Source organism: Schistocerca serialis, chromosome 9, assembly GCF_023864345.2.
Source record: "Schistocerca serialis cubense isolate TAMUIC-IGC-003099 chromosome 9, iqSchSeri2.2, whole genome shotgun sequence".
In the NCBI taxonomy this organism is placed as follows: Eukaryota; Metazoa; Arthropoda; class Insecta; order Orthoptera; family Acrididae; genus Schistocerca; species Schistocerca serialis.
This window is the reverse complement of record NC_064646.1, coordinates 518,789,964-518,805,131: the sequence shown is the minus strand read 5'-3', so window position 1 is coordinate 518,805,131 and position 15,168 is coordinate 518,789,964.

Here is a 15,168-nt window from a genome sequence, read left to right as displayed (position 1 = left end):
TTAGATTCCGATGCTTCACTTTAGGCTTACTGTATCCCATTGACCTTCTTATTGACGATGAAACACAGAAATTGCATCCAAATTTAATACAAAAGGCACACTGCGGACTTAAGTACAAGAGGACTGACACTCTAACTTTCTATTATTTTTAACCTCTTTTGTGAGTCCAGTTTTAGATTCCGATGCTTCACTTCAGGTTTACCTTATCCCTTGGACCGTCTTATTGACGATGAAACACAGAAATTGCATCCGAATTTAATACAAAAGGCACAATGCCGACTTAATTACAAGAGGACTGACACTCTAACTCTCTATGATTTGAACCTCTCCTGTGAGTCCAGTTTTAGATTCCGATGCTTCGCTTCAGTTTTACTGCATCCCTTGGACCTTCTTATTGACGATGAAACACAGCAATTGCATCCGAATGTAATACAAAAGGCACAATGCCGACTTAAGTACAAGAGGACTGACACTCTAAATTTCTATGATTTGAACCTCTTCTTTGAGTCCAGTTTTAGATTCCGATGCTTCACTACAGGTTAACCTTATCCCTTGGACTTTCTTATTGACGATGAAACACAGAAATTGCATCCAGATTTAATACAAATGTCACAATGCCGACTTAAGTACAAGAGGACTAAAACTCTTACTTTATATGATTTGAACCTCTCCTGTGAGACCAGTTTTAGATACCGGTGCTTAACTTCAGGTTTACTGTATCCCTTGGACCCTCTTATTGACGATGAAACACAGAAATTGCATCCGAATTTAATGCAAAAGGCACAATGCCGACTTAAGTTCAAGAGGAATGACACTCTAACTTTCTATGATATGAACCTGTCCTGTGTGTATAGTTTTAGATTCCGATGCTTCACTTCAGGTTTACTGTATCCCTTTGACCTTCATATTGACGATGAAACACAGAAATTGCATCCGAATTTAATACAAAATGCACAATGCCGACTTAAGTACAAGAGGACTCACACTCTAACTCTCTATGATTTGAACCTCTCCTGTGAGTCCAGTTTTAGATTCCGATGCTTCACTTCTGGTTTACTGTATCCCTTTGACCTTCTTATTGACAATGAAACACAGAAATTGCATCCGAATTTCATACAAAAGGCACACTGCGGACTTAAGTACAAGAGGACTGACACTCTAACACTCTCTGATTTGAACATCTCTTTTGAGTCCAGTTTTAGATTCCGATGCTTCACTTCAGGTTTACTGTATCTCTTGGACCTTCTTTTTGACGATGACACACAGAAATTGCATCCGAATTTAATACAAAAGGCAATTTGCCGTCTTAAATACAAGAGGACTGACACTCTAATTTTCTATGATTTGAACCTCTCCTGTGAGTCCAGTTTTACATTCCTTTGCTTCACTTCAGGTTTACTGTATCCCTTGGACCGTCATATTGACGATGAAACACAGAAATTGCATCCGAATTTAATACAAAAGTCACAATGCCGAATTAAGTACAAGAGGACTGACATTCTAACTCTCTATGATTTGAACCTCTCCTGTGAGTCCAGTTTTACATTCCTTTGCTTCACTTCAGGTTTACTGTATCCCTTGGACCGCCTTATTGACGATGAAACACAGAAATTTCATCCGAATTTAACACAAAACGCACAATGCCGACTTAAGAACAAGAGGACTGACACTCTAACATTCTTTGATTTGAACCTCTCCTGTGAGTCCAGTTTTATTTTCCGATGCTTCACTTCAGGTTTACTGTATCCCTTTGACCTTCTTATTGACGATGAAACACAGAAATTGCATCCGAATTTAATACAAATGGCACAATGCCGACTTAAGTACAAGAGGACTGACACTCTAACATTCTTTGATTTGAACCTCTCCTGTGAGTCCAGTTTTAGATTCCGATGCTTCACTTCAGGTTTACTGTATCCCTTTGACCTTCTTATTGACAATGAAACACAGAAAATGCATCCGAATTTCATACAAAAGGCACACTGCGGACTTAAGTACAAGAGGACTGACACTCTAACTTTCTATGATTTGTACCTCTTCTGTGAGTCCAGTTTTAGAATCCGATTCTTCACTTCAGGTTCACCTTATCCGTTGGACCTTCTTATTGACGATGAAACACAGAAATTGCATCCGAATTTAATACAAAACGCACAATGCCGACTTAAGAACAAGAGGACTGACACTCTAACTTTCTTTGATTTGAACCTCTCCTGTGAGTCCTGTTTTATTTTCCGATGCTTCACTTCAGGTTTACTGTATCCTTTTGACCTTCTTATTGACGATGAAACACAGAAATTGCATTCGAATTTAATGCAAAAGGCACAATGCCGACTTAAGTACAAGAGGACCGACACTCTAACTCTTTATGATGTGAACCTCTCCTGTGAGTCCAGTTTTAGATTCCGATGCTTCACTTCACGATTACTGTATCCCTTTGACCTTCTTATTGACGATGAAACACAGAAATTGCATCCGAATTTAATACAAAAGGCACAATGCCGACTCAAGGACAAGAGGACTGACACTATAATTTTCTATGATTTGAACCTCTCCTGTGAGTCCAGTTTTAGATTCCGATGCTTCACTTCAGGTTTACGGTATTCCTTGGACCTTCTTATTAACGATGAAACACAGAAATTGCATCCAAATTTAATACAAAAAGCACAATGCCGACTTAAGTACAAGAGGACTGACAGTCTAACTCTCTATGATTTGAACCTCTCCTGTGAGTCCAGTTTTAGATTCCGATGCTTCACTTTAGGCTTACTGTATCCCATTGACCTTCTTATTGACGATGAAACACAGAAATTGCATCCAAATTTAATACAAAAGGCACACTGCGGACTTAAGTACAAGAGGACTGACACTCTAACTTTCTATTATTTTTAACCTCTTTTGTGAGTCCAGTTTTAGATTCCGATGCTTCACTTCAGGTTTACCTTATCCCTTGGACCGTCTTATTGGCGATGAAACACAGAAATTGCATCCGAATTTAATACAAAAGGCACAATGCCGACTTAATTACAAGAGGACTGACACTCTAACTCTCTATGGTTTGAACCTCTCCTCTGAGTCCAGTTTTAGATTCCGATGCTTCACTTCAGTTTTACTGTATCCCTTGGACCTTCTTATTGACGATGAAACACAGCAATTGCATCCGAATTTAATACAAAAGGCACAATGCCGACTTTATTACAAGAGGACTGACACTCTAACTTTCTATGATTTGAACCTCTTCTTTGAGTCCAGTTTTAGATTCCGATGCTTCACTACAGGTTAACCTTATCCCTTGGACTTTCTTATTGACGATGAAACACAGAAATTGCATCCAGATTTAATACAAATGTCACAATGCCGACTTTAGTACAAGAGGACTAAAACTCTTACTTTCTATGATTTGAACCTCTCCTGTGAGACCAGTTTTAGATACCGGTGCTTAACTTCAGGTTTACTGTATCCCTTGGACCCTCTTATTGACGATGAAACACAGTAATTGCATCCGAATTTAATGCAAAAGGCACAATGCCGACTTAAGTACAAGAGGAATGACACTCTAACATTCTATGATATGAACCTGTCCTGTGTGTATAGTTTTAGATTCCGATGCTTCACTTCAGGTTTACTGTATCCTTTTGACCTTCTTATTGACGATTAAACACAGAAATTGCATCCGAATTTAATACAAATGGCACAATGCCGACTTAAGTACATGAGGGCTGACACTCTAATTTTGTATGATTTGAACCTCTCCTGTGAGTCCAGTTTTAGATTCCGATGCTACACTTCAGGTTTACTGTATCCTGTGGACATTGTTATTGACGTTGAAACACATAAATTGCATCCGAATTTAATGCAAAAGGCACAATGCCGACTTAAGTACAAGAGGACTGACACTCTAATACTCTATGATTTGAACCTCTCCTGTGAGTCCAGCTTTAGATTCCGATGCTTCACTTCAGGTTTACTGTATCCCTTTGACCTTCTTATTGACGATGAAACACAGAAATTGCATCCGAATTTAATACAAAAAGCACAATGCCGACTTAAGTACAAGAGAACTGACACTCTAACTCTTTATGATGTGAACCTGTCCTGTGAGTCCAGTTTTAGATTCCGATGCTTCACTTCACGTTTACTGTATCCCTTTGACCTTCTTATTGACGATGAAACACAGAAATTGCATCCGAATTCAATACAAATGGCACAATGCCGACTCAAGGACAAGAGGACTGACACTATAATTTTCTATGATTTGAACCTCTCCTGTGAGTCCAGTTTTAGATTCCGATGCTTCACTTCAGGTTTACGGTATTCCTTGGACCTTCTTATTGACGATGAAACACAGAAATTGCATCCAAATTTAATACAAAAAGCACAATGCCGACTTAAGTACAAGAGGACTGACACTCTAACTTTCTATCATTTGAACCTCTTCTTTGAGACCAGTTTTAGATTCCGATGCTTCACTACAGGTTAACCTTATCCATTGGACTTTCTTATTGACGATGAAACACAGAAATTGCATCTGGATTTAATACAAAAGTCACAATGCCGACTTAAGTACAAGAGGACGAAAACTCTAACTTTCTATGATTTGAACCTCTCCTGTGAGACCATTTTTAGAACCGGTGCTTCACTTCAGGTTTACTGTATCCCTTTGACCTTCTTATTGACGATGAAACACAGAATTTGCATCCGAATCTAATACAAAAGACACAATGCCGACTTAAGTACAAGAGGACTGACACTCTAATTCTCTATGATTTGAACCTCTTCTGTGAGTCGAGTTTTAGATCCCGATGCTTCACTTCAGGTTTACTGTACCCCTTGGACCTTCTTATTGACGATGAAACACAGAAATTGCATCCAAATTTAATACAAAAGGCACAATGCCGACTTAAGTACAAGAGGACTGACACTCTAACTCTCTATGATTTGAACCTCTCCTGTGAGTCCAGTTTTAGATTCCGATGCTTCACTTTAGGTTTACTGTATACCTTTGACCTTCTTATTGACCATGAAAAACAGAAATTGCATCCAAATTTAATACAAAAGGCACACTGCGGACTTAAGTAAGAGGGAATGACACTCTAACTTTCTATTATTTTTAACCTCTTTTGTGAGTCCAGTTTTAGATTGCGATGCCTCACTTCAGGTTTACCTTATCCCTTGGACCGTCTTATTGACGATGAAACACAGAAATTGCATCCGAATTTAATACAAAAGGCACAATGCCCACTTAAGTACAAGAAGACTGACACGCTAACTCTCTATGATTTGAACCTCTCCTGTGAGTCCAGTTTGACATTCCTTTGCTTCGCTTCAGGTTTACTGTATCCCTTGGACCTCCATTTTGACGATGAAACAGAGAAATTGCATCCGAATTTAATACAAAACGCACAATGCCGATTTAAGTACAAGAGGACAGACACTCTAACTCTCTATGATTTGAACCTCTCCTGTGAGTCCAGTTTTAGATTCCGATGCTTCACTTCAGTTTTACTGTATCCCTTGGACCTTCTTATTGACGATGAAACACAGCAATTGCATCCGAATTTAATACAAAAGGCACAATGCCTACTCAAGTACAAAAGGACTGACACTCTAACACTCTCTGATTTGAACATCTCTGGTGAGTCCAGTTTTAGATTCCGATGCTTCACTTCAGGTTTACTATATCCCTTGTACCTTGTTATTGACGATGAAACGCAGATATTGCATCCGAATTTAATACAAAAGGCACAATGCCGACTTAAGTACAAGAGGACTGACACCCACACTTTTTGTGATTTGAACCTCTCCTGTGAGTCCAGTTTTAGATTCCGGTGCTTCACTTCAGGTTTACTGTATCCCTTGGACCTCCTTATTGACAATGAAACACAGAAATTGCATCCGAACTTAATACAAAAGGCACAATGCCGACTTAAGTACAAGAGGACTGACAATCTAACTTTCTATGATTTGAACCTCTTCTTTGAGTCCAGTTTTAGATTCCGATGCTTCACTTTAGGTTAACCTTATCCTTTGGACCTTCTTGTTGACGATGAAACACAGATATTGCATCCGAATTTAATACAAAAGGCACAATGCCGACTTAAGTACAAGAGGACTGACACTCTACTTTCTATGATTTGAACCTGTCCTGAGAGTCCAGTTTTAGATTCCGATGCTACACTTTAGATTTACTGTATCCTGTGGACCTTGTTATTGACGATGATACACATAAATTGCATCCGAATTTAATACAAAACGCACAATGCCGCCTTAAGTACAAGAGAACTGACACTCTAACTCTTTACGATTTGAACCTCTCCTGTGAGTCCAGTTTTAAATTCCGATGCTTCACTTCAGGTTTACTGTATCCCTTGGACCTTCTTAATGACAATTAAACACAGAAATTGCATCCGAATTTAATACAAAAAGCACAGTGCCGACTTAAGTACAAGAGGACTGACACACTAATTCTCTATGATTTGAACCTCTCCTGTGAGTCCAGCTTTAGATTCCGATGCTTCACTTCAGGTTTACTGTATCCCTTGGACCTTCTTATTGACGATGAAACACAGAAATTGCATCCGAATTTAATACAAAAGGCACAATGCCGACTTAAGTACAAGAGGACTGACACTCTAACTCTTTATGATGTGAACCTCTCCTGTGAGTCCAGTTTTAGATTCCGATGCTTCTCTTCACGTTTACTGTATCCCTTTGACCTTCTTATTGACGATGAAAAACAGAAATTGCATCCGAATTTAATACAAAAGGCACAATGCCGACTCAAGGACAAGAGGACTGACACTATAATTTTATATGATTTGAACCTCTCCTGTGAGTCCAGTTTTAGATTCCGATGCTTCCCTTCAGGTTTACGGTATTCCTTGGACCTTCTTATTGACGATGAAACACAGAAATTGCATCCGAATTTAATACAACAGGCACAATGCCGACTTAAGTACAAGAGGACTGACACTCTACCTTTCGATCATGTGAACCTTTTTTCTGAGTCCAGTTTTAGTTTCCGATGCTACACTTCAGGTTTACTGTATCTCTTGGACCTTGTTATTGACGATGATGCACAGAAATTGCATCCGAATTTAATACAAAAGGCACAATGCCGACTTAAGTACAAGTGAATTGACACTCTAACTTTATATGATATGAACTTGTCCTGTGAGTCCAGTTTTAGATTCCGAAACTTCACTTCAGGTTTACTGTATGTCTTGGACCTATTCATTGACGATGAACACAGAAATTGCATCCGTATTTAATACAAAAGGCACAATGCCGACCTAAGTACAAGAAGACTGACACTAATTTTCTATGATTTGAACCTCTCCAGTGAGTCCAGATTTAGATTCCGATGCTTCACTTTAGGTTTACTGTATCCCTTTGACCTTCATATTGACGATGAAACACAGAAATTGCTTCCGAATTAATACAAAAGGAACAATGCCGACTTAAGTACAAGAGGACTGACACTCTAATTCTCTATGATTTGAACCTCTTCTGTGAGTCCAGTTTTAGATCCCGATGCTTCACTTCAGGTTTACTGTATCCCTTGGACCTTCTTATTGACGACGAAACACAGAAATTGCATCCAAATTTAATACAAAAGGCACAACGCCGACTTAAGTACAAGAGGACTGACACTCTAACTCTCTATGATTTAAACCTCTCCTGTGAGTCCAGTTTTAGATTCCGATGCTTTACTTTAGGTTTACTGTATCCCTTTGACCTTCTAATTGACCATGAAAAACAGAAATTGCATCCAAATTTAATACAAAAGGCACACTGCGGACTTAAGTAAAGAGGACTGACACACTAACTTTCTATTATTTTTAACCTCTTTTGTGAGTCCAGTTTTAGATTCCGATCCTTCACTTCAGGTTTACCTTATCCCTTGGACCGTCTTATTGACGATGAAACACAGAAATTGCATCCGAATTTATTACAAATGTCACAATGCCGCCTTAAGTACAAGAGGACTGACACTCTAACTCTCTATGATTTGAACCTCTCCTGTGAGTCCAGTTTGACATTCCTTTGCTTCGCTTCAGGTTTACTGTATCCCTTGGACCTCCTTATTGACGATGAAACAGAGAAATTGCATCCGAATTTAATACAAAACGCACAATGCCGACTTAAGTACAAGAGGACTGACACTCTAACTCTCTATGATTTGAACCTCTCCTGTGAGTCCAGTTTTATATTCCGGTGCATCACTTCAGGTTTACTGTATCCCTTGGACCTCCTTATTGACAATGAAACAGAAATTGCATCCGAATTTAATACAATAGGCACAATGCCGACTTAAGTACAAGAGGACTGACATTCTAACTTTCTATGATTTGAACCTCTTCTTTGAGTCCAGTTTTAGATTCCTTATGCTTCACTACAGGTTAACCTTATCCCTTGGACATTCTTATTGACGATGAAACACAGAAATTGCATCCGGATTTAATACAAAAGTCACAATGCCGACTTAAGTACAAGAGGACTAAAACTCTAACTATCTATGATTTGAACATCTCCTGTGAGACCAGTTTTAGATACCGTTGCTTAACTTCAGGTTTACTGTATCCCTTGGACCTTCTTATTGACGATGAAACACAGAAATTGCATCCTAATTTAATGTAAAAGGCGCAATGCCGACTTAAGTACCAGATGACCGACACTCTAACTTTCTAGGATTTGAACCTCTCCTGTGAGTCCAGTTTTAGATTCCGATGCTACACTTCAGGTTTACTGTATCCTTGGACCTTGTTATTGACGATGAAACACATAAAATTGCATCCGAATTTAATACAACAGGCACAATGCCGACTTAAGCACAAGTGAATTGACTCACAAACTTTCTATGATATGAACTTGTCCTTTGAGTCCAGTTTTAGATTCCGAAGCTTCACTTCAGGTTTACTGTATCTCTTGGACCTTTTCATTGACGATGAATGACAGAAATTGCATCCGAATTTAATACTAAAGGCACAATACCAACTTAAGTACAAGAGGACTGACACTCTAACTCTCTATGATTTGAACCTCTCCTGTGAGTCCAGTTTTAGATTCCGATGCTTCACTTCAGGTTTACTGTATCCCTTGGACCTTCTTATTGACGATGAAACACAGATATTGCATCCGAATTTAATACAAAAAGCACAATGCCGAGTTAAGTACAAGAGGACTGACACTCTAACTCTCTATGATTTGAACTACTCCTGTGAATCCAGTTTTACATTCCGATGCTTCACTTCAGGTTTACTGTATTCCTTGGACCTCCTTATTGACAATGAAACACAGAAATTGCATCCGAATTTAATACAAACGTTACAATGCCGACTTAAGGACAAAAGGACTGCACTCTAACACTCTATGATTTGAAACTCTCCTGTGAGTCCAGTTTTAGATTCCGATGCTTCACTTCAGTTTTACTGTATCCCTTGGACCATCATATTGACGACGAAACACAGAAATTGCATCCGAATTTAATATAAAAGGCACAATGCCGACTTAAGTACAAGAGGACAGACACTCTAACATTCTATGATTTGAACCTCTTCTGTGAGTCCAGTTTTAGATTCCGATGCTTCACTTCAGGTTTACCTTATCCATTGGACCTTCTTATTGACGATGAAACACAGAAATTGCATCCGAATTTAATACAAAAGGCACGATGCCGACTTAAGTACAAGAGGACTTACACTCTAATTTTCTATGATTTGAACCTCTCCTGTGTGTCCAGTTTTAGATTCCGATGCTTCACTTTAGGTTTACTGTATCCCTTGGACCTTCTTATTGATGATGAAACACGGAAATTGCATCCGAATTTAATACAAAAGGCACAATGCCGACTTAAGTACAAGAGGACTGACACTCTAACTTTCTATCATTTGAACCTTTTTTCTGAGTCCAGTTTTAGTTTCCGATGCTACACTTCAGGTTTACTGTATCTCTTGGACCTTGTTATTGACGATGAAACACAGAAATTGCATCCGAATTTAAGGGGATACGGAATCACCTATCCCCGCAATGTTAATATATGCCTACTATAGGGAACATTTTCTCACAAACTACTGGAGACAGAGAGGTAAAAATTTTACTGTATGTGCATTCATATGTTACAACAATACTGAAACAACAGTTTATTGTGAAAGTATTTTCTTACAGAGATATTGTACATTTATTTTTAAGTAAATTTTTTCCATCGCTTTTTACTAGACTATCACCCCTAAGTCTTTTGTAAGTCAAGTAATTAAAAACTCGTTGTTTCAGTATGTAATAGGGACCTATGTCACTACGTCATAAAAATTTCAGACTTCTAGGTTGACCAGTACCTGAGATAATGTTCCTAGATGAAGTAAAAAGTAAACTTACGGGAAACGGAGAAAGAAGATTAAAACATTCCTGATCCGTAGCTAATACCCCCTTCACAGTCTTCATAATCATCTTCAAGTCTTCTTTTGGCACCCCTCTGCACCTGTCTTGCTTTTTTCACTAATGTCTTGATTATATTATCAGCATGCCTTAGTCTGTGCTGATCTAAAAAGAACATAGCACGTACCGTACGGGAACCAACACACGTACCCAACTTTTGAAGGACCTGGCATTTAGTTATATTTCCAAGATTGAAGGTTGCCACAGCATCATACACACCAAAATGTAGTGTATTAATTCCGACAAACACTGTTTTTGGGAGACGATGCCATATCACACTATTCAAGCACTCGTTGGGGTTCTGCGTTTTTCCGTGAAGACATTTAATCAGAAGACTTCTGTCAGCCAGATCTCTGAAAATGGGCTTTATTTCTGCCATGATGGCTGATGGTAGACTGTGGTGGTGAATGTATTTCTCTCCTGTTGTTAGTCCCCTATTGTATTTACACCAGCTGTTTTCACCTTTGGGGCACAAACCATGTTGTGGATGCTCATCCGTGGATGCGGTGTGGAAATATAAAGCCCATATAGCTCTCCTCATTTCTTCAAGATTGCCTGTATTTTGCCTGATTGCAAGGCCATAGCAGTTCTGAATGTGGTCTATTATGGAATCAGTCAATCTTCCTCTGCCATCCAATGTTTTCCCATCATCTAGTTTTTTCCCTTTCATAACTGATTTTAACCTTCTCAGCCTGGCACCCATTCTCTTCTGCACATGTCCTATACATTCAAGTTTGCTTATATTTACACTGTTCCCATATGGTTTGCTTTCCAAAACTTCTTTGAATGCTTTAGAGTCACCATCTCCCAGATATTTGACATAGCGAACATTATACCACTGTGAAGAGCGATGAAAAATTTTCTTCACCCCAGCAACCTCCATGCCACCACTACTACGATAATAATAATTAGCAATACAGTCATCACTGTGTTCATTTTTCAGCCTGCCTGTGCACCTACAGTATTTAGACATTATTGCAACATCAATAACCTTGCCAGTATCAACACTAGTTGCTGTTACAACACCATTGTTGGAGGTGTGGCCCCTTTTCTGCCACGTGCCATCAAACGCCACTGTGAGGTCACGACTGCCGTCATTTTCTTCCACTGCTTCTTCCACAGCAACCTGCATTGACTTCTGTGCTACATCTTCAACTGCAGATCCTAGTACATAATTGTAAGCTTCAAACTTTGAAGGTGCACTTGGAAGATTTAGAACACCACATAGCATATCACCAGCTGCTTTGCCCTTACCAATTGCTCGCAATCCATAAACTAACCTAATATTTACACTATAAAGTTCAGTTTTCTTGTATCCATTATTTACAGTTACTGAAACCGAACTTGGAAACTTACAGCTGTATTTACAAACACTGCATATTAAATTAAACTGGGCAGCCAGGCCAACATGGGATTCTACTTTCAGAGAAACGTTTCCATGACATTTTTTGCAGCACAAACTGTTTTCATGAGCTTCACACAATATATTCGTATCAATGAGTTCAAAAACTTCATTCCCTCTATCAAGTAAATTATATTTCTCTTCCAAATCTCTTAGTTTTTTATGAGAAGCACTGTTTTCATTTGGTGTAAGTTCGTTCGGCAAATCAGTAATAAGTGGATTCACATTTTCCAACAGTGATGATGATGAACTGCTTTGCTTTGCTAATGAATCATTATTTCTTTTCTTTTGCCAGTTCACACGCTTTTTAAATACTTTTGCTTTAGCTCTAGGCATTTTCACTGCGATAAATGAAGCACTAAATACGAAATAACTCAACAACAACTACTTTCTTATATCACACTGTTTACAAAACAGTCCCGCCACAAAGTCAAGGAGTAACTTGAGGAAACCAGAGAGAAACATTTTCGGGCAACTAGTGTATAAATAGTCGCTGGAAACCGGGATATTTGAATTCATGTCACTTTAAAGGTACTGCCAAAAAGTTCATGGTCAGCCACGAGAGACGTGTATAACTAAAGCGCAATACCCGATCTCACAAATATATAAAAATAAAATAGTTATAATTGTAGTAGAGCTATGTATGATACGTCATTTTAAAGAGGAAACATGGCAGAATATAATACGCCAATAAAAAAAATTCGATTTTTTAACCCAAAATCCGATTCCGTATCCCCTTAATACAAAAGGCACAATGCCGACTTAAGTACAAGTGAATTGACACTCTAACTTTCTATGATATGAACTTGTCCTGTCAGTCCAGTTTTAGATTCCGAAACTTCACTTCAGGTTTACTGTATGCCTTGGACCTATTCATTGACGATGAACACAGAAATTGCATCCGTATTTAATACAAAAGGCACAATGCCGACCTAAGTACAAGAGGACTGACACTAATTTTCTATGATTTGAACCTCTCCAGTGAGTCCAGATTTAGATTCCGATGCTTCACTTTAGGTTTACTGTATCCCTTGGACCTTCTTATTGACGATGAAACACAGAAATTGCATCCAAATTTAATACAAAAGGCACAATGCCGACTTAAGTACAAGAGGACTGACACTCTAATTCTCTATGATTTGAACCTCTCCTGTGAGTCCAGTTTGACATTCCTTTGCTTCGCTTCAGGTTTACTGTATCCCTTGGACCTCCTTATTGACGATGAAACAGAGAAATTGCATCCGAATTTAATACAAAACGCACAATGCCGACTTAAGTACAAGAGGACTGACACTCTAACTTTCTATGATTTGAACCTCTCCTGTGAGTCCAGTTTTAGATTCCGGTGCTTCACTTCAGGTTTACTGTATCCCTTGGACCTCCTTATTGACAATGAAACACAGAAATTGCATCCGAATTTAATACAAAAGGCACAATGCCGACTTAAGTACAAGAGGACTGACATTCTAACTTTCTATGATTTGAACCTCTTCTTTGAGTCCAGTTTTAGATTCCTTATGCTTCACTACAGGTTAACCTTATCCCTTGGACTTTCTTATTGACGATGAAACACAGAAATTGCATCCGGATTTAATACAAAAGTCACAATGCCGACTTAAGTACAAGAGGACTAAAACTCTAACTATCTATGATTTGAACATCTCCTGTGAGACCAGTTTTAGATACCGTTGCTTAACTTCAGGTTTACTGTATCCCTTGGACCTTCTTATTGATGATGAAACACGGAAATTGCATCCGAATTTAATACAAAAGGCACAATGCCGACTTAAGTACCAGAGGATTGACACTCTACTTCTCTATGATCTGAACCTATCCTGTGAGTCCAGTTTTAGATTCCAATGCTTCACTTCAGGTTTACTGTTTCCCTTGGCCCTTCTTATTGACGATGGAACACAAAAATTGCATCTGAATTTATTACAAAAGGCACAATGCCGACTTAAGTACAAAAGAACTGACACTCTAACTCTCTATGTTTTGAACCTGTCCTGTGAGTCCAGTTTTATATTAAGATGCTTCACTTCAGGTTTACGGTATCCCTTGGACCTTCTTATTGACGATGAAACACAGAAATTGCATCCGAATTTAATACAAAAGGCACATTGCCGACTTAAGTACAAAAGGACTGACAGCCTAACTTTCTATGATTTAAACTTCTTCTGTGAGTCCAGTTTTAGATTCCGATGCTCCACTTCAGGTTAACCTTATCCTTTGGACCTTCTTATTGACGATGAAACACAGATATTGCATCCGAATTTAATACAAAAGGCACAATGCCGACTTAAGTACAAGAGGACTGACACTCTAACATTCTTCGATTTGAACCTCTCCTGTGAGTACAGTTTTATTTTCCGATGCTTCACTTCAGTTTTACTGTATCCCTTTGACCTTCTTATTAACAGTGAAACACAGTAATTGCATCCGAATTTAATACAAAAGGCACAATGCCGACTTTAGTACAAGAGGACTGACACTCTACGTTCTATGATTTGAACCTGTCCTGTGAGTCCAGTTTTAGATTCCGATGCTACACTTTAGATTTACTGTATCCTGTGGACCTTGTTATTGACGATGAAACACATAAATTGCATCCGAAATTAATACAAAACGCACAATGCCGACTTAAGTACAAGAGGACTGACACTCTAACTCTCTATGATTTGAACCACTCCAGTGAGTCCAGTTTTAGATTCCGATGCTTCACTTCAGTTTTACTGTATCCCTTGGACCTTCTTATTGACGATGAAACACAGCAATTTCATCCGAATTTAATACAAAAGGCACAATGCCGTCTCGAGTACAAAAGGACTGACACTCTGACACTCTAACACTCTCTGATTTGAACATCTCTGGTGAGTCCAGTTTTAGATTCCGATGCTTCACTTCAGGTTTACTGTATCCCTTGGACCTTGTTATTGACGATGAAACACAGAAATTGCATCCGAATTTAATACAAAAGGCACAATGCCGACTTAAGTACAAGAGGACTGACACCCTAACTTTTTGTGATTTGAAGCTCTCGTGTGAGTCCAGTTTTAGATTCCAGTGCTTCACTTCAGGTTTACTGTATCCCTTGGACCTTCTTATTGACAATGAAACACAGAAATTGCCTCCGAATTTAATACAAAAGCACAATGCCGACTTAAGTAGAAGAGGACTGCCAATCTAACTTTCTAAGATTTGAACCTCTTCTTTGAGTCCAGTTTTGGATTCCGATGCTTCGCTACAGGTTAACCTTATCCCTTGGACTTTCTTATTGACGATGAAAGATAGAAATTGCATCCGGATTTAATACAAAAGTCACAATGCCGACTTAA